Source organism: Nycticebus coucang, chromosome 9, assembly GCF_027406575.1.
Source record: "Nycticebus coucang isolate mNycCou1 chromosome 9, mNycCou1.pri, whole genome shotgun sequence".
NCBI classification, from domain to species: Eukaryota; Metazoa; Chordata; class Mammalia; order Primates; family Lorisidae; genus Nycticebus; species Nycticebus coucang.
In genome coordinates this window covers 84,271,892-84,292,328 of record NC_069788.1, presented here as the reverse complement: position 1 = coordinate 84,292,328, position 20,437 = coordinate 84,271,892, and the positions used below count along the sequence as shown (strand labels likewise).

General features: G+C 49.1%; 1 protein-coding gene across 2 annotated transcripts in view; it reads left to right on the top strand.

Moving 5' to 3' along the window:
* The window catches only part of HHIPL1 (HHIP like 1), a 73,518-nt gene that overhangs the window by 5,483 nt on the left and 47,598 nt on the right, over positions 1-20,437 (top strand). Inside the window, exons 2-3 of one of the 2 annotated variants that reach the window (XM_053601123.1) lie at positions 12,040-12,173; positions 19,547-19,859. The gene's annotated coding sequence lies outside the window, so the exon portion shown is untranslated. Of the gene's footprint in view, positions 1-12,039; positions 12,174-17,694; positions 19,050-19,546; positions 19,860-20,437 lie in introns of those variants that run through there. The other variant, XM_053601124.1, reaches the window with a different exon arrangement.

The following is a 20,437-nucleotide window of genomic DNA, read 5'->3' as shown; positions in this document are numbered from 1 at the left end:
CCAAGACATAGAATGGCCAGTTCATCAGCATACATAGCTTCAATTTAACTAGGTGATGCCAACCACTTTCCAGAGAGGTAGCCTGAATTTGCCCTCCTGCCAGCAGGATATAGGGTGTGCCTTGCCCATCCTCGATGACATCCAGGCTTGTCACTCTAGTGAGTGAATCTTCCTGCTCTTTCCACAACATACTTTGTCTTTCTTGATGCTCTTGCCAGAAGCCCAGGCCAAATTTCATACTCTAGGTGCCCAGTATATTAGCAAAAAAAAAAAAAAAAGAGAGAGAGAGAAAATTACAGCAGGTTTACCCACTTGGGATTTAATCAAAATGTTTGTATTTATCAAATTGATGTTTCATGCATGCACAAATGCAATGCAATATGATTTATGCTACTTATAAAATACTTACAGGGTTCACTTCAGGTGATAAGTTCCAGGGCCCAGACATACAACCTCTGAGCCAGGCTGTGTACCCCTGTATATGTTGGTACCACTGTACTAGGAGGATAAGGGCCAGGCTTAGTGGCCCCATCTCCAAGAGGAAGGTTACCTCTACCTTCTTGCCAATTGTGTACTCCTTGAGGACTAAGCCTCATTCTCCTCCAGGACTTTCCATGCCTAGCCCAGGTGGCACAGTGTGGGTATCTGCAGTTGTACTTCTGTGCCAGACACCTCTAGGTCATGTCTGCCCAGCTCCCACAGCCTCTGATGCCACGAAGGCCAGGCCTTAAGTGCTGCCCTCAGCCAAAGATCTATAATCAGCAAGGCCACCTCACCTGGCCCTCCCCTGCCTATTGAGAGATCTGAGACCAATCTACTCTGGTGCTTGAATATTTCATGCAGTGAAGGTGGAATGAAAGTCATCAAGACCTTAATTGTTAATGTGGCTTCCGCTGGATGTAGGCCCAACCCTCCCAGTACCCTCTCATTTGAAGCAACAACAGCAGTAACAGTAATTCCTCATGTACCCCAGGCCTTGCCCTGACCTGCCCTGGATGAGGCTAGGTTGAAATGAAGTTATCCTCCAATCCCCAGCTGGCCAGAGAGCAGTGGTGACACAAGTAACTGTAATGACCAGACCATTTGGCCCACTGCTTCCCAGTACCCATTTGGCATAAAGCCTGGGAACTCTCTGAATGTTTATTGAATGAATGAATTAATGATAAAGAAGAAAGCTGAGTTAAGTAGGAAAGCCCTGGGCTTACAGTCTCTGTCTCTGGCCTGACACTACCAGAGAGTGGCCCTAGGCAAAGTCACACCCCCTCTCTGAGCATCTGCACCTGTGACTGAAAAAGGAATCATTGCAATCTTGTAGGATGGGGAAAAACTCAAAAGCACAAGAAGAGGTAGGCCGGAACCCTAGGCCACACCATGAGGCAGGTGAAGTTGCTCTGCTGGGGAAAGGGCTGAGAGGCCTGTAAATGCTGCAGAACCAAGGCTGGCATGAGTATTCTTGAGCCCCAACACCAGGACACATAGAAGAATGGCTAACTTAGTAACCCAAGCAATCAGAGCCCCTGTGAGTAAATCAGGGTCCAGGGGGGCAGCTAATCAGGCACTCAAAACCAGTGTCGCAGGTAAATTCAGTGAGTCCAGCCCTGGCCATTCCTTAGAGTCACCTGAAAGCTAGTAAAAGTCAGGTGCTCAGCCCCACCCTAGACCAAATCTATCAGAGGTGGTGATTCAGCAGCCAGGCTGAGAAGCTCTGGCTTAGATGAGGCTCTTGTTCACTGGCATTAGATTGGGTAGAAGGATATATCCCATTTCTGTGGGGCATGTACCTCCCCAAATACTTGGATTGAGGGAGCTCTATCTCAGGTTATCCAAATTCCCCAAATAATTTTCAAGTGTGCTACTTAGGATATATATGTCTAGTGATTGGGAAGGGGACATAGGTTTCTGGAGTTCTTTGTAATGTTCACCTAATTCCCCTATTTTTTGCACCCTATCTAATGGGATAAATGAAGGGAAGGAAAACTCTCTGGAACTCATGGACACAAGTGTCCTGATGGAAAAGGCCTGCACAGAGATAAAAAACAGCCGTATTGGGTGGCGCCTGTGGCTCAAGGAGTAGGGCGCCGGTCCCATATGCCGGAGGTGGCGGGTTCAAACCCAGTCCCGGCCAAAAATAAACCACAAAAAAAAAAAAAAAAAAAAAAAAACAGCCGTATTGGACAATCCTAAAAACATGGTAGGGGGAGGGGAGAGAAAAGGCCACATACAAAGAACCAGGAATTAGAACAGTGTTGACATTCTCAATAGCAACTCCAGAAGCTAGAATATCATTTCTCAACTTTCAAAAGGAAAACAATTTCAGCACCTGTGCAATCAAGTGTGAGGCCAGAATAAGACATTTTCAGATTAAAAAAGCAAACAAAAAGTAATTTCCCAGATATCCTTTCTCTAAAATTAGGAATTAAGTCCCAAAACAAGAAGACATGAAATTCAGAAAACAGGGAATCCCAGGGTGAAGGCTTTGCAGTCAGAAGCAATCAGTATGCAAAAAAAAAAAAAAGATTAAGGGCGGCCTGTGGCTCAAAGGGGTAGGGCACTGGCCCCATATGCCGGAGGTGGTGGGTTCAAACCCAGCCCCAGTCAATAATCACAAAAAAAAAAAAGCAATCAGTATGGAAGGGAGGTCAGGAGATGATGAGAAAGAAAACGTAACCCGTGGATTCAGAGGAAGGGGTGGGTGGGCGGGTGGCTATCTTGACAAGAGTATTAGAGCTCTATCAGAGAAGTTTGATAAGTCCAAAGAAAACGAAGCAAGTCAAAACAAGGAGGCAATTATTAATCCTCAAGGAACCCAGAAGTTGTACAAGGAAGGAAATCTAGTCCAAGGACATATCATGGCTCAGTTGTCCATAAGAGTTACATTAATATATAGACATGTGCTACATATATAATGGTGGTTCCCTAAGATTATAATACTGTATTTTTATTATGCTTTTTCTATGTTTATATATATAAATACCATTGTATTTGGGGATGTTTCCCTCTATTATCCTAGGTAGAGTGCTGTGCATCATAGCTCACAACAACCTCAAACTCTTGCTAAACGACAGTGACAACTGCAACCAAAAAATAGCCAGGCATTGTGGTGGGCGCCTACAGTCCTAGCTACTTGGGAGGCTAAGGCAAGAGAATTGCTTAAGCCCAAGAGTTTGAGGTTGTTGTGAGCTTTGACGCTATAGCACTCTACAGAGGGTGACATAGTGAGACTCTGTCTCAAAAAATAAATAAATAAATAAAAAAGCAAACCTTATAATTTTATGTTTGAAACTCTGTGCACATGTTTTTGAAATTGAAAAAACACCCCGCAAGGCTGGCATTGGACTTTTCATTGTTGATACTGGAAGCTAGAGGACCACAGAGTAATCAGTTGCCTTAAAAATCTGAGGAAAGAGGATTTTCTGCCTTGGATTCTATGTCTATGGAAAGGATCAACCATGGAGAAGACTGGAATATAAATATTTTCAGAAACGAAAGATCTCAAAAAAAAAAAGAAGGAAAACTTAGCTGTTGTGCACCATTTAGGAAGCTTTGGAGCATATTCTCTGGGGACTGAGGGAGATCAGGGGGCAGTGCTCACCCAGGAGGCAGGATCCAGAGCAGAGAGTGGAGCCAGGGGCAAGGGGAGCCAGATAGGTATCCAATATCGGAGCATTTGGCAATGACATCACTAGGTTTAGAGTAGATCCAATGAAAAATTAAGAAGAGACACATAAATACCTTGCAATTAAAAAAAAATGCATTAATTCCAGGGCACAAATAATCAGCATTGTACCAGGAACTGTCATTGACTGGTTCACAACTTTCACGGAATCACATTTGCGTAATCATCATAATAAAACCCTTGACCAATGCAGTTAACTAAGAATGGATAAAGCTGCTAGAGAGGTTAGGGAAGGGCAGGTCTGGCAAACAGTGGGGGGCATTTAAGGGAACTGAAGCCTCATCTGTCCTGATGGGAAGGCAATAGAAATGTCTGAAATTGAAACATCAGGAAGCAGCAATGTCAGTGTCTTATTGAGAAATGTACCTGCCAAACCAGAAAGAACAACTGGTTGCTCTGGGGAGTGAGGAAAAGGAGGAAGGGACAGGGAGCTGTTTATTTTCCTTGCAGACATTTTAGTTAGTTATTTGGATTTTTTTCAACCTAAGTGCATCCATTATTTTATTTACAATATAAATATGATTTATTTAAGTAGTAATAAAACCTACCTCTGGGCTGTGGCATGTGAAACAAATGAAGAGGACCGGGAATGTTTCCTGAAGGAAACTCCCAGACCTGCCTGGGGCCTCCCTTCTGGAGGGGGCAGCCTGTCAGGCCCCTCGTTTTCCTCATTATTTCCAGTTCAGAACACACTGGGCTTTTTCTTCCTCCCATCCTCCCAAAAAGCCTGCAAGGTGGGCAGGAATGATTATGCTCATTTACCTACAGAAGCTGGGACTCAGGTGTGTATCTGGGGATCTGGAACAGGTCTCCTGCACAGCAGACACACCATTCTGTGAAGGCAGGTGAAGGACCCACCCCAAAAGTGCAAGACATGCAGTCCCAGCTGGAATTTCAGAGCAGGAGTCACCCTGCCCAGTCCAGTGTCCTTGCCTGGTACAGAGGTGCTCAGCAGAGGAGCTGCAACACTTTCACTTGACTCTACCATTCATTTTTCTTAATATTTAGTCGCACATCCCACCCTCAGTGTTTGCCAGTGGGGGGAGCATTTTGCCAAGCAAGTAGGGCGTGCCTTATAGAGTGGGTACCACCAGCTATCAAAGAGGAAAGGCTGGCACACCTGGAGCTACCAAAGACTTGAATCCTGGGAATTCCAAAACTTTGTCCTCAGAGTCCCAGGAAGACCCATCAGGGAAGTGGACAGGCTACCTGGTGGACTCAGAAATGGTCTACCCAGGCAGGGCTGTGATGCACCAACCTGATCCAATTCCTCCCATGAACACATGAGATACTGAGACCATTAGGAAGGGATTCTCCAAGGAGAGAAATGCCTAGCTCCTCCCTGGCCTCTACAATAAATCACCTCTTGCTTCATAGTTGCTAGGAGAGGTAAATTCTCATTGGCTCTGAAATCCCTCCTATAGCCTGCTGTATCTTAGGCCCATGCCTCTAGCCCTGACCTGCAGCTCGAGACCTGAGTATGCAGCCACCTACCTGATGTCCTTTTGACCTTGGCAGAAAACCTCCCAGCTTTGGCAGTGGCTTTGCCAGGCTTTTCCTTCCCTCTAGAACAGTGGTTCTCAACTTCCTAATGCTGCAATGTATTTTCATTGTTAAAAAGGGGTCGCAACCCACAGGTTGAGAACCGCTGCTCTACAAGATTCTCTGGGACGCAGTTCAGCAGCTTCCTTCAGGTGCCTCCTCTCCATAGGTTCTATCTGAATGCCTTGACCAGTGACCAGCATGGGCTCAGATACCCCAGGAATGTTCCTGGCTCTTGGGGACCTGGATAGGAAAGGAATGGGACAGGTGCTAACATGCCTGGTGCACACAGCCCTTGCCTCTTCTCAGCAGAGGCATTGCACAGAGCCTTTGCACAGCCCCGGGCATTGGGATGTCCTCAAGGCAGCCTATGTAGTCTGAAGACAGTGGGATGGTGGGGACACAGTGGCCGTGGAATTGGAGCTCATGGCTCTTGAGCTGGGCACGCACTAAGCCTCACCACAATCTCACTGTCTCTTCTAGCATCCCAGGGGCTAGCCCTGGTGTTGGGTCCACTCTACAGATTCCACAACTAAGAATCAACAAGGTTTAAACAAAATCATCCTTGAAGTTACAAGGCAAATGATTTCTCACACTTGCCTAGTGACAAGAATCTCATGGGGGGGCTCTGCACCTGTAGCTCAAGTGGCTAGGGTACCAGCCACATACACCAGAGCTAATGGCTTCACATCCAGCCTGGGCCCACTGAACAACAATGACAACTACAGCTTAAAAATAGCTGGCCATTGTGGCAGATGCCTGTAGTCCCAGCTACCTGGGAGGCTGAAACAAGAGAATCACTTAAACCCAATTGCTTAAGCCCAAGAGTTTGAGGTTGCTGTGAGCTGTGATGCCACAGCACTCTACCCAGGGCAACCACTTGAGATTCTGTCTCCAGAAAAAAAAAAAAGAAGAATCTTATGGGAGACTTGCTAGCCAGGTTCCCTACCTGGAAATTAGACTCACCACTTCTGGGCGAGTCTATAGTAGGTCTGTTTGCCAGCGCTAGGGTGGAAGTTCTGGAATCACAGGGTGACTAAGCCAGGACCTCCAAGCACCCCACCCTCCTCTCTTGCCCTGTTTTACAACCAGGCAATATTTAACCCAGCTGAGGTGCTCAGCTGCCCCCCTGCTGTTGGACACAAGGGTTATTTCCAGGGTTGTGCTATTCTAAATAATTCCTACAGGGACATGTTTGTGCACAGCTTTGTTTTCCTGTTGGATTGTTTCCTTGGGTTAAGGAAGTTCCCAGAAGTGGGATTCCTGAGTGGAGGATGGATGTTTTTCCGCTTCTAATCCCCATCCCTAACAAGGAGTGTGGCTGCAGGATGAGGATCCGGCTTTTCTCTGGCTTCAAGGAGGGGCAGCCAGCAATTCCTGCCTGGCACTTCCGGAGGAAAATGACAGATCTAGCCCTTTCCTGCAACAGCTAATTACTGGCTCGTCGTGTTCACGGCTGTCAGGGCAATGAGGGCCCAGGTGACTCAATGCCTGGATTGCTCAGCCAGCCGGTGATGGATTTTCCTCTGTGGAGGTCACAGGAAGCAGGAAAATCATCCCTCTGATCCCCAGGAGGCAGATCTGTCAGCAGCTTCAGAGGCCCTGAAACCCAGTGGGCAGATAATCCTTCTCCTTTCAGACAACAAAGGGCTTCTGGCCCCTGGCCCCTCTGACCAGATGGACAGGACTGACGAGTTGAGGGTCCTGGCTGAGGGCTGGGGAGGCCCCTGCACAGACCTGGGCCTCTTGCAAAGAATACCCCCTCCCAGGTCAGGGTCCCTGATTGGACCCAGCCTCTGAGCAGCTTGGGAAGAGCATGCTCAGGCTCCTCCTCAAAGAAGCTCCTTCCTCCACCTAGGGGACCTGGGGGCAGGAGTCAGTTCTTTCCAGCTTCCCTGAAACACCTTTTGATGCTTGCCATGGGCAGGAGGGAAAAGGGGAGAACTGGGGGGAAGCCAGAGAAGGAAGATGTGAAGAGTCACCTGCCAGCACAAGAAGGAGGGGCTTCTGCTTCCTGGGGCTTCCCCCTGTCTGCAGAGATAGGTGGGCCAGGCCTCTGCGCAGGGCCCATCTGTGGAGTGCTTTGACCAAACGCCCCCCCCACCCCCAACACCTTCTAACAAGAGCAGCAGGGGCAGGCCTATGAGGCCAGCTTCTCAGTGTCACTGGGTCACTGGGTCCTACAGCACCATCACCAGTGCACTTCCCTAGAGATCACAAAATGTCTGCCCTGACTCAGGCTCAAGGCTGTGAGTCCCCTGTCCCTGGCAGTGAATAAGCTAGGGCAGCATGGCCATCTTGCAGAGGTATAGGCCACAGCTTGTGGTGAAGGGAGACTATTTATTTATCTCGTTCTGTATCTTATGTCCATTTTTTTTTTTTTAGCAGTTTTTGGCTAGGGCTGGGTTTGAACCTGCCACCTCCAGCATAGGGGGCCCGCGCCCTACTCCTTTGAGCCACAGGTGCTGCCCTATCTTATGTCCATTTTGCAGCTGAGGAAACCAAGTGAGGTGCAGGGGCTAAAATGCTTTGCCTGGAGATCTGAAGACAGCTGGCCCCTTCATGAGTCATCACTATATATTAGGCACCTGCTGTGTGACCAGCCTCCTTGCTTTCTGAGTTTCCCCTTGATCAGTTCTACCAGCCATTGTCCCAGTGGCTACCTTCTGTTCACTCCTATAGGAGATGAAACACTCCCACCCACTCCATGCCACCCAAGTGGCCGTTCACCCAGATATGGCACTCTCTGGTCTCAAGGCAGCTGGAATGTCTGCTCCTGGGGGCTTCTCTGTGTTGGGCCAACCTCAGCTATTGTGGGTAGACATAAAAGACTCCCATGTACTGCTGGAGGTCCCCGTCCTGGTGCAGTGGCTCTGGCTGCCTCCTCTGAAGGACTGTCTCAGGCCAGGATACCCATCCAGGGCCCACTGACCACAGATGTTTTTAGAGAACCTCTGTAGGCAGGCCCAGGAAACAGGTCTCTCCATCTCTATCTCAGGAGATTCAGTTTTGAAAAACAATTGGGGAAGAAAAATAAAACCCTTGCCAATACTCATCAGTTTGTACAATTGACCGTTTGTGCCTGAATGCAGGTTATTCTTGCTTTCCCTGTTCAATTCCATTCTGTTGGTTTCAATCCCTTGTTCTACCTGCTGAGGTTCCTGGAATGTAGTGTTCTTGTGGGATGTAGCCATTGGCACAGCCTTCTGTAGCCATTGGCACAGCGGTTCTGTCCAGACTCTTGAAATGGGCAGAATTGAAGGCAAAAACCTGTGGCCCACCCTTGGAGACCCTCTTACTCTATGGCAGTGGTTCTCAACCTTCCTAATGCCACGACCCTTTAATACAGTTCTTCATGTGGTGGTGACCCCCAACTATAAAATTCTTTTCATACACCCGTATTTGTATGAGATGTATGTGATGATCTTAGGCGACCCCTGTGAAAGGGTTGTTCAACCCCAAAGGGGTCGCGACCCACAGGTTGAGAACCGCTCCTCAAGGGTGTCTTGATTTACAAAGTATGATCTCTGGGTTGTTCTGTCCAGAGATTCCTGGCCTCTCCTCGCTGCCCTGTCCTCCAGTCCACTTTTCCCATTGTACCCAAAGGACAGTGTGAAGGGTTTGTTCCCCAGACAACAATTACCTCTCATACTTCTGTGCCTTCACTCACTGCACTGTCTTTGCCCAGGCTCGAGGTCAACCAGACTCGGGGTCAGCCAGGCTCTGGCAAAAGATTAAACGTCTCTCTGAGCTTTACTTTCCTCGTTTATAAAATGAAGATGGTCATCACATTAAAGGGTAGCAGTCAGGATCACAGGCCAAGAGCATAAAGTGCTCAGGATGTTATGGACTGAATGAACAGGCCATGAACTCAAGTTAACAGTCTAGCAGAGAGTGAGAAGGAGGCAGCAGTGCAAAGTGCCACAAACAAGACCCAAGTGCTGTGGGAATGACTTTACACTGGGCAACGATTCTGCTGGGGAGCGAGGGAGACTTCATGGCTAGAGATACTGTGCTGAGCCTAGAAGGAGACTGTTTCTGCAGGCAGCAGAGTGGGGGAAGAGCATCCTAGGAGAGCCTGAGTTTCCTACAGCCCTGCCAGCACTGGCTTTTATCATTTTAATGTTGTGACTTAATAGGGGTGCAATGGTACCTGGGAGCAACCTCACCCTGCATTTCTTTGAATGCCTATTACCCTTTAAGGCTGACTCTGAGAGAACCATAATTCCTTAAAGAATGAGTCCAGGGAAAATCATTCTCCTCTAGCTTGAGATTATGAAATGAACTCAGCCCTGGAGAATTTGGGTGAGTTTTGGGAGATGGTGCATTTGAGATGATGACCGACCCTCTTAGAAGTGTGTGTGTGTGGGGGGGAGGAAATACAACGAGCAACAGGCGGCACCAGCCTCCCCTGGGCAGCCACTCCTGTGATTTGAGGAGTTCAGAGAGGTTTTTCTAACTGCCTAAAATTCCACCATCACTCATGTGCCTTGTAGCGACAAGGGCCTCAATTAAAATGTAAATATTTTGTCTGGGAGAGGGAACACTCTGTTACTGAGGGAAAGAAAAAATAGAAACTTACTTTAGTTGAGTACCCACTGTGTGCCAAGAACAAAATGGGCACCACTCACATTGTCTTTGAATCCAGGCCTGGCAAGGCAGGGAAGCTGCCCACCCCTGCAGATGAAGGAATGGAACCTCAGAGGGCCAGGAGGTCATCAAGTGCTTGGCAGAGCCAGGATCAGAACCAGAGCTCTACCCACTGTACCCAGCCCTTCTCCTGCTTCTGAGCTCCTGGCTTCCTGCAGTGTGAGAGGAGACAGCACCAGGGTTCTTAGGCACTTGGACCTGGTTTGAAGAGCAGCCCTCCTCCAACTAGCTGTGCAGCCTAAACTCATCTATAGGTAAAGTAGCAATAGCACCTGCCCCTAGGGGTTGTGGTGGGGACAAAGGAGACATGAAAAGTCAGTGACACAGCACCTGGACCAAGGGCTCAGTGAAAGGCAAGTCTGCATGTTCTTATCAACTCACATGTGTTTGACATTAACAGTCCCAGCTTCTGACCCAGGCACAAGTGGCCCCTTTTTTTTTTTTTTTTTTTGTGGTTTTTGGCTGGGGCTGGGTTTGAACCCGCCACCTCCGGCATATGGGACCGGAGCCCTACTCACTGAGCCACAGGCACCGCCCTACAAGTGGCCCCTTCTTCAACTTTGGGATCTGGGAGAGAATGCAGGTGGTGACCCAAGCAGACACCTTGTGAATGAGTGAGTTTACTCATGGTGACTAGTGGCCACTGCTAGCCATGGATTCCCTCTCCTTCCTCCCAGCCACCATCCTTAAGCAAACACAGTGCAGTGCACCTACCTGGCCCACTCTCCTTCCCCCCAGACCCTAGTTCAGGAAGCTACACAGAGTCTAAATTCAGAGTCCCCACTTGCACCGCTGACCTTCTGCTCTCCCTAAGGCCAGAAGCGGGACACTTGCATGTTGTACGTCTCTGAAGCAGACAGCCCATCAAATTCACATCTCCCTGGTAGGGAGGAGTCTGGAGAAATAATTAGTACCTGATCTAGTGAAAATTGCATGGTGCCTAGAACATGAAGTGGGCAGGCCACTGGCCCAATGCTGTGATTACAGGAAGCAAAGACGCTTGGCTGCTGATGGCCGGCAAGTGCAGCCACAGGCACCTTTAATTGCAGGTTCCTTGGGGATGCTGGTGGCTCACTCTTCAAGCATGCAGTGTTGCCGAAGCAAAGCGCGGTGGCTCATGCTGTAATACTAGCAATACTAAAAGGCTGGGGGTGGGGGTGTAGGGGGTGAATTGCTTGAGCTCAAGACTTAGAGACCAACCTGAACAAGAGTGAGACCCTATCTCTACTAGAAATAGAAAACTAGCCAGGCATTGTGGTGGGCGCCTGTAGTCCCAGCTACTCAGGAGGCTGAGGTAAGAAGGATTGCTTAAGCCCAAGAGTTTGAGGTTGCTGTGAGCTGTGATGCCACAGCACTCTACCTGGGGTGACAGAGTAAGACTCTATCTAAAAAAAAAAAGCACCCTGTGTTGTGGGCCTGCCTTCTGCCTTCCTATGGCCATGGCTCTGTCCTTAGTGCCATCCCAGGAGGGCAGCCCTGGCATTAAGCAACCTCATCCCACTCTGAAGATAAGGAAACTAATGTGTGGGCAGGTCAGGTCATCAGCCTAATGCCCTCCCAGAGGCAGCTGGGAGCTGAACCCAGCTCTCCCTGATGCGGTCTAGTCACTTGACCACAATGCCAGACAGCCTCCTGTGGCTATTACTGTCATCACGATATAAGACTGGTAATAGTCATTGTAACTATTATTATCATGTGAGCTGTGCTGCAGACAGGCAAGTCTGGGTGACTGCACCATCAGGGCCATGTGCCTGGCCAGCACCCACAGCAAGGCAGGGGTCCTGTCCAAGCTTGCACTCTCTTGGAGAGTGCCCACGTGCTCCGATACCTTTGACAATGGATATGGTGGAGATTCAAGGATGTGAACATCAAAATGCAATGAGGGGCACTCAATGCTTTTAAAAAACAATCCCACCACGTGAGCTGAGCTCCTTCTGCAAAAGGCTCCTGCTTCTGCTGGCTGAGGGCATGGAAGATGGGCACAGACTGCCTGGGATATGCCTGGGAGATGGGCACTTCTACCTACTCCCTGGGATATGACTTCACCTGTCACTCTGTTTCCCCATTTGCTTAACAGTACAGACTTCAAAGTCACTGTGAAGATAAAGTGAGTTAGACCTATGCAGACCCATGTTGATGCTTACTGAATGTCTATATTATTGTCCCTCCAGGTGGAGACAGCCAAAGTTGGAGGTGTGGGCTCACCAAGAGAGACTGTAGGCCAACTTTCTGGGAGATCTGACCCTATGGGAATGTTGCCTTGGGTGTGGCTGCCATGACTGGAACGTTCCTATGGCCCCATCAGGTATGTGCTCTGGATGGTGAAGCCAAAGGGCTTGTGAAGACCGCCTGGTTCCCAGGGGCCCAGCGGCCACAGTGGAACCTGCCAAACAGGTTCCTTACTTCCCTGTTTCCATCAGAATTCCAGCTGGATCTTGTTCTGGTCTGTCCTGTCAGCAGGGACTACAGGAAAGAGGTAGGAATTATTCAAGGCTCATCTAGCTGATCCGACTCTGGGCTTGGAGGCCAAGGCTACAGCCTTAAGATCCAGGAGCCCAGTGCCTGTGTCAGCCCAGCGCTAGTCCTGTGGGCTCCTGACAGAAAGGGTGCCTGGCCTATGGCTGCCTGAAAGGGATGGCTCTGGAGGCACAGGCTGAAAAGCATCATCTTCCTACAGAATTCTGGGTCCTGGGCATCTAGGATTCCCTTTCTCTCCCAGACTTTGGCCCTGCAAGTTTCTGTGCCAAGGTGACACAACATAGAGCTTCTTGCTTGGGCATTGCTCCCTAGGCCCATCCCTGGGGCTTAGGAGTTAGCAGCACCCAGCAGAGGCCTGCCTCTGGACCCTGAGCCTTAGGCTTCTCCCCAGCACTTAGGCCACCCTGCAGGATCTGATGCAGGGCCTACCCTGGAAATACTGGGGTAGTGAGGGAGAGACTGACATGTCATTGAAAGGTTCAGGACAGAGATCACCAGAAACTGTTTGTGGTATGGAGTTAGCACTCACCAGGGTACTCAAGCCTGAATCTGCCAAGAGCCAGAGCTTCCACTGGTGATGCCACACCAACCACTTCACCCATCTACTAATCCAGGTGCCCATCCATACATCTGTCTGTCCTCGCCGTCAGTCAGACACAGCATGGCACAGTCACTAAGGGCACAGAATGTGGACTCAGGTGGGATTTAAATTCAGGCTCCACCATTGCTGCAAGCTTTGTGATGGGAGTCCAGTTACTGCATCTCTCTGCCACCTTCCCCAGCTGTGATGTGAAGCTCATGGCACTTGTGGCTCTGGGGCTGAGTGTGGGTTAGGTGAGATATTGTGTGGGGAGGGCTTAACGTGTGTCTGGCACAGAGCAAGGGCCTGATAAATGGCTGGTGTTTGCACCCCTGCATTCCCATTTCTGAAGCACCTAGTGGATACTAGGTCCTATGCCAAGTGCCAGGGTTCCAGGGCTGAATGAGGAGGAGTCCCAGTACTCATCTGAGCTAGAGAGATGGATTTGGAGCATCATTTCAGTGGGGCTGGGGGAATGGATGCTCTGAAAGGCAGCCCAGGAGGCTTGGGTCACTGCAAGAGGAGGAGAAATGTGGCTGAAGAGGGTGAGCTGGGTCTGGTCAGAGAACACACTAACAGGGGTCACATCAGAACAGACCTTGAGAGCAAAAGAGAAGTCACCAGGTAAGAAGGGGGCAACAAGGCCACCCCAGGCAGAGGCAGTGGCACAAGCTCAGCAGGAGAGTAGGCCTGGAGAGTGCATTTGGGATGGCGAATGGATGAACAGTCAATGGGCTAGGAGGAAGGGCAGGAAAGGTCCCCAAAGAGCAAGGGCCAAATGGCTAACTATGCTCTCTGCACCTGCTCTGTGGGCAGGATGGAGCACGGGAAAGACATGGCTCAGACTTGGCAGTTTTAGAGAAGGATGAATTGGTGAGACTGAAGCCACCAAGACTTTTGGGACTGGCCAGTAACCAGCAGAAATGGGAGGACTGAGGCCCAGAGGCCGGCGAGACCTGCCCAACAGCCCACAAGGTGCATTCCCAGGCAGGTGGGAGCTGGGTCTCCAGGTAGAGGCACATAAGAAACAGGTGCTGAGGGCATGGGGTGAATGGGGCAGGTGAACCACGGTTTTGTAGGCAAAGTTTCTTCCTTTAGGTCTTCCATGAACGAAAACAACACTAAAAAGCTTTGCTTTACTTTTCAGGAGAGGTGAGTGAGGTCACCTGTGACCTAGTTTCTTGTCCCAACTCCAGGATTCCTCACCTCCTGCTTGCCACCTCTGAGGTGGCATGGTCCAGCCAGTCCTGTCTAACTTTCCTTGTGCCTTCAGTTGTGTCACTTCCCCAGTCTGGGCCTCAGTTTCCCTTGGGTTAATGGAGCGAGCCATACCTGCTCTGCCCGCCATGAAGGATGGCAGGGAAATGGAAGACAGGGCAGTGCTTCTGGAAATCTGAAACATTGAGTCCCAGCTGATGTTGGGAGTCCCAGTCTCCCTTCTTTCCTGTAAAGAGCCTCTGCTGTTGTCCTGGTCACCTTTGGACTGTGGTGTGGCCACCAGCAAGATGGGTGGCACTAAGGGTCCCCCTGGTGGCCTGAAGAAGTTGCTGCAGCCACACAGGCCCTGGAGTGCTCACTCCTTGACATCCACTGATATAGATAAGGCCTTTCTTGTGGAACAAGATCATGTGCCAGGCACTTTGCCATGTACCAGCCCAGGGAAGCGTCAATCTCCAGACAGTCCTGTGAGGTGGGCATTATCTCCATTTCATACATGGGGACACCTAGAGAGGACTGTTCCATATTATCAGGCTGCTTAACAGTCATAGAATAGATCATGCAAAACCATTATTCATTGAAATAAGCAAGAGACAGAACTTTAAAAAATAATATGTATTTATTTTAAAAATAAAGAATGATGGGCTTGGGGCCCATAGCATAGTGGTTAGGGCACCAGACACATACAGCGAAGGTGGCAGGTTCGAACCTGGCCCGGGCCAGCTAAACAACAGCTAACCAAAACTGTAACAAAAAATAGCCGAGTGTTGTGGCAGTTGGGAGCCTGGCAGTTTGAGGTTGCTGTAAGCTGTGATGCTACAGCACTCTACTGTGGGTGACATAGTGAGACTCTGTCTCAAATAAATAAATAATTAATGATCATGCTGGTGCATGCATAGACTCTCTCTGGTAGATCACACAAAGATTGGCATCACTCAGGGTTTTCCAGAAGGCTAGCTGGGAGGCTGGGGCATAGGCTGGGTCACAGGGTAAGAAGGAACTATTTTCACTGAATTTAGTTTTGTACTTTTTGACTTTCATACTATCTAAAAGTGTTAACCTATATTTAAAAATACTTTGAAGATTTAAGAAGTCATAGACTCACAGACTCAGTAACAGAAAAGACTTGGAAGTGTCTTAATTTTCCCCTCAGTTACAGCATAACTATAGGGACTACTCAGCAACTGCTTGCTTGCCTCCAGTAATGGGGTCCCAGTTTAGAAACTCCCAATCTAAAAAGACCTTTTCTGAATAAGCTAAACAGACCTCCCTTATTTATACTCCCTTTCCTTGGATAACCTTCAGGAATCTGTAGGATGTCTAGTATGGACTAAACATCCACTGGCTGCCAGTGTTTATGGATTTAGCCCCAAGGAGCTCAGAGTCCAATTTCTGGGACCTTTGTATTGGGATTCTGAGTCCATTTGGTACAAGCCCCCCAACAATGCAGAACTCATGCCCCCCCTTCATGGCACAGTTGTTACTGGACCAAGAGGATCTGGCCACCTGTCACTGTCAGCCAATATGGAGAGATAGGGAAAGGTCCATCAAACTTTATATATCAGAAGGCCAGCAATTCTAGAGAACAGTGAGAGTTGCTTGGTTCTTCCATTTCCAAAATCACAGTTTTATACAGAAAAGTTTAAAGCAAGAACTGTACTAACCCTTATCTTAAACAGTAGTAATTAACCCTTATTTTAAACAACAGTAATTGCCATAACCCATAATAAACAATAATTGACATAACCCATGACCCAGAACATTTCTAATTCAAAACTTAATCTCCTAAATCAATTGCTCTAAACTAATCAAGACACACCCTTTTAGGTTAAAGCCCTAGCCTGACTGGCTCTATCTTATTCTCACTACACGTGCTCTCACAGTAGGCAGGGGGTTATTCGTATCAACGGAGAGTGCCCAATGCCCCAGGGCCACTCACCGTACCCTAATCCATTGTGCTGCATCATCTTGTTCCACCTCCTTCTACTAGCCTTTGCAGAACTGCATCACTGGCCTAGATTCCAGCCCAACATCCGTAGGCCTCACTTTCCTCATATATACAGAGGGGGTTAATGACAATATCACCTAAGAAAGTTGCAGTGAAGATCAAGTGAGATGATAGGGCTGGGCACTGTGGACTACAAGAGAGCCAGGGAGGTAATAAAGGGAATCTATCTGCTCAAGGCCACTGCCAGCTTGTGGACAGAATGGTGTGCATGGGAGCATGTGGGAGTGGGGGACTGGGGTACAGGACGTGGGGACTCCCTGGTCACAAAGATCCTGTATTAGTTTGCTAGCGTGGCTGTAACAACTGAAATTTACTCTCACAGTTCTAGAGGCTGGAAATCTAAGATCAAAGTGTGGACAGAGCTGGTTCCTTTTGAGGCTGTGAGGGAGAGTCTGTTCCCTGCTTCTTCCTGGCTTCTGGGGGCTACTGGCAATTGCTGGCATTCCTTGGCTTGTGGAAACCTCACTGTGATCTCTGCCTTCCTCTTTATGTGGTATTCTCCTTAGGTTCTTGTCTGTCTGTCCAAATGTACCTTTTGTAAGAATACTAGTCATGCTGGATTAGTTTACCCTAATGACCTCATCTCAACTAATTACATCTGCAATGACTCTATTTCTCTCTCTTTCTTTTCTTTCTTTCTTTCTTTCCTTCCTTCCTTCCTTCCTTCCTTCCTTCCTTCCTTCCTTCCTTCCTTCCTTCCTTCTTTCTTTCTTCCTTTCTTTATTTTTTGACAGAGTCTCACTATGTCGCCCTCGGTAGAATGCTGTGGCGTCACAGCTCACAGCAACCTCCAACTCTTGGGCTTAAGCAATTCTCTTGCCTCAGCCTCCCAAGTAGCTGGGACTATAGGTGCCCGCCACAATGCCTGACTATTTTTTTGTTGTAGTTGTCACTGTTGTTTTTAGCAGGCCCGGGCCGGGTTCAAATGCTCCAGCCCCGGTACATGTGGCTGGCGCCCTAACTACTGAGCTATGGGCACCAAGCCCAATGACTCTATTTTCAAATAAGGCCACCTTCTGAGGTCCTGGGGTTAGGACTTCCACATATTGATTTTAGGGGGACACAATTCAGCCCATAACTGATCCCCTTGTAGTTCCGGCCCCAGCACAGCCTAGACATAGGACAATGAGAGAGACTTTGTTCTTTAGGTCTTGTTTCCTCATGTGGGATTAGACTAACCATGGGGTTCTTTCTGCTTAGAACTTGTAGGGACTCAGTGACTTCTGGTGTAGTACTCTACCCCTCAACCACCCACCATGCCCTCCTGGTGTTCCAAAGGAGTCTCTCTCTCAGTGGGCTGTGACTGTCCCACTGGCCCTGGTGCTCTGGAGTCCCTCCTCTGGCCTCTCTTTGGAGGTTCCAGGTCCCCCCTGCCCCCCACCCCAGAATTGACCAGGATGTGTGGTGGAGACCTAAGGGAAAGGCCACACCAGGAGGACTTACTTGGGGCAAGACTTGGGTAGGGGCTGAAGGTGGCGGCTTGGAGTAGACACAGGGCAGGGCTAGCTAGGGTGAGAGCAGCAATGCTACCAGCACCCTGTCTGCCTATGAGGCACAGTCTGACCTACATTGTGGTTCTTGCCGTAGTACACTAGCCATCCATTGGGACCAGACCCTGAGTCGGGGGAGGGGAAGAGGAGGAGTAGCTTTGCACATGCGTGTGGGCGTGTATGTGTTTGAAGATCCTGAACTCTTGTGTTGGGGTAGAGCTTAGGGGTCATCAAGGCTGTAGCAGGGACCTTCTTAAATGCACTCAGAGTGGTATCTGGGCAGCCTCTACTGGCTTACCTCTGAGGACAGGAAGCTCACTACTTTTGGGGTAAACCTGATCCATGTTTATTAGACTGAACTGAAACCTCGTTCCTGATGGCTGCAGCTCTACCCTCTGGGCATCACAGAGAAGGGCTGCTTCCCTTTCTCATTCATAGACCCTCACCCCATCCCCAAATATCCCTCTTTTATTCTATTGCCTAAATATATCAAGTTTCTCATAAAATCTAAAATCGCATCCTCTCGACATCCTACACACTATCTCTGAATACTCTGCCTTTGACCTTCTTATCACAAAGTTGCTCTGAGTAGCCAAACCCCAAATAGGGGATCATGTCCCTTGTTCTGAGTTAGACCTCTATTAATGCATCCAGGACCACAGTAGCATTTTGGGTGGCTGTATCACCTGACTTCTGTTTAGACTATCTCACAGGTGCTATTTATGTACAGGCAGATATTTGTGTTTTTTTTTGTTTTTTTTTTTGTGGTTTTTGGCCAGGGCTGGGTTTGAACCCGCCACCTCCGGCATATGGGACCGGCGCCCTATTCCTTGAGCTACAGGCACCACCCCTACAGGCAGGTATTTGAACTTAACTTTATCCCTATAAATGTCCATTGTGGTACACTGGCCCATTATTTCAGTATATTACAATCCTTGGGGATCCTGAGGCAGTTATATGATGATTTCCTTTCTCACTAGGGCTATTCCAAACTCACATTATACACACACACACACCACCTGTGACTATCTGTATATACATTGTAGGGGTAAGGAGAAGGTGGCAAGCAGACCTCCCCCCCCAACTCCTCAGCTCTATCCATGGCCGAGATTCAGACCTGCCTGGACAAGTCTGGCCATGTGGTGATTGGGTGAGCCAGTTGGGTAGATTCCCATTAAGGACTGAGCTTCCCAGGGGCAGGTAGGACCCACAGGAGGGGCAAGGTGCCCAATGCACTGGGGAGGGCATCTGTCACGCACACTAGGCTTCTGACAAAGCTCCTCAGGGAAGTCCCTTTTACACTTTTGCCTTTCACACTTCTGTTGTCTCAGCTGCAGCCTCAGGGGAATTGACCTGACACTGTGGAGACAACCAACAGAGTCTGTGATATCTGGCAGAGCCCCTGAAGTAAGACACCCTACACTATGGACCCTAGAGCTATATCTCAGCCAGGGGAGTGTGGGCCCCTGTGGCTTGAGATTTGCAGAGCTGGGGTGGAGGTAAACCAGGTATGGGCCCAGCCAGAGCCCCCTGGAGCTGGGATGAAAGTGCAAACTGCAATGGGGCCCCCAGGGTGCTGTGGAGTGGGAGTGATCCTGGGCTGGCAGCAACAGATCAAAGGAGGCTCTGGCACATGTTCTAAGTGGGGTTTAACTATTCCTCTTATCAATCTGGGGTTAGCAGGTGAAGGCTGCTCTGTGGACTCAGGGCCCTTCCGTCCTTTACAGGGACCACTGTCCTTCCTGGAGGCAGAGGAGGAGAAAGGGCAGGCCCAGTTCTCCCATCTGCAAAACAGCAACCCCGTTTTCTCACTCTGACATCATGTGCTAGGAATTTCCCCTGGACCTTTGGTTTTGAAAAAAATGCTCTGATACCTTTCAGTTACCATTGGCTCATTTCCCCAGGTCCAGAACAGGACTGGAAGCCCCCAGGGAGTGAGAAGAGCACTGAGAGTGGAGTCAGGGCATGTCTTGGAGCCGGGCTGCAGCTCAGGGATGCCTGGGAGCTGGGCAGCGAAGGAGCAATGCTGCCATCATTTCTCACGGGATTTGTGCTGAGAAAAGGGAGGCTGCAGAGGGACTTCCCTGGAGGCAGGAACTCTTGCACTTGGCTTCAGAAAATCTCCCAGCCCAAGGTGTCCTTGGGGACCTGAGCTCAGAGTGCACAGACATGTGCCTCCCAGGGCTTCTGTGCAGCAAGAGAGTTTGCATGGGACAGGTGAGGGCTGGGAACAGAGGTGCTGGGGGGTTGGGGTGGCATCTGGCAGTCCCACTCTGGGAGGCTTCTGCTACATTTCCCATTTAACTCTTCTCTACCCAGATGGGGAAATGGTGATCTGAGGGCTCCAACTTAGATAGGCTAGAATAGTGTTACTTATTATGTTAGGAAAAATAAGGTTTTTTTTTTTGGTCAGGGCTGGGCTTGAACCTGCCACCTCTGCCATATGGGGTCAGCACCCTACTCCTTTTAGCCACAGGTGCTGCCAAAAAAATAAGCCTTAAATAGGCAAATAATGAACCAGGTTTTGGCTGCAGGACTTTTCAGAGCCCAAGCATGCAGAGTTGTGTCTTGAATCTCTAGAAAGTGCTCATAATTTGATATTCCAAACTTATCTGACCAGGGCACCCTATGTGACCCCAGTCCCTGTTAACAACACCAGGAAACCATATTTTACAGAACAGAGCATATGAAATGTTAGAAGAGAACACTTGAGGTCTAAATCTCCCAGAAGAAGTTAGGCTGTGCAGTGCAGATGAGGAGCACAGTAATGCAGATGGGGAAACTGAGGCTCAGTG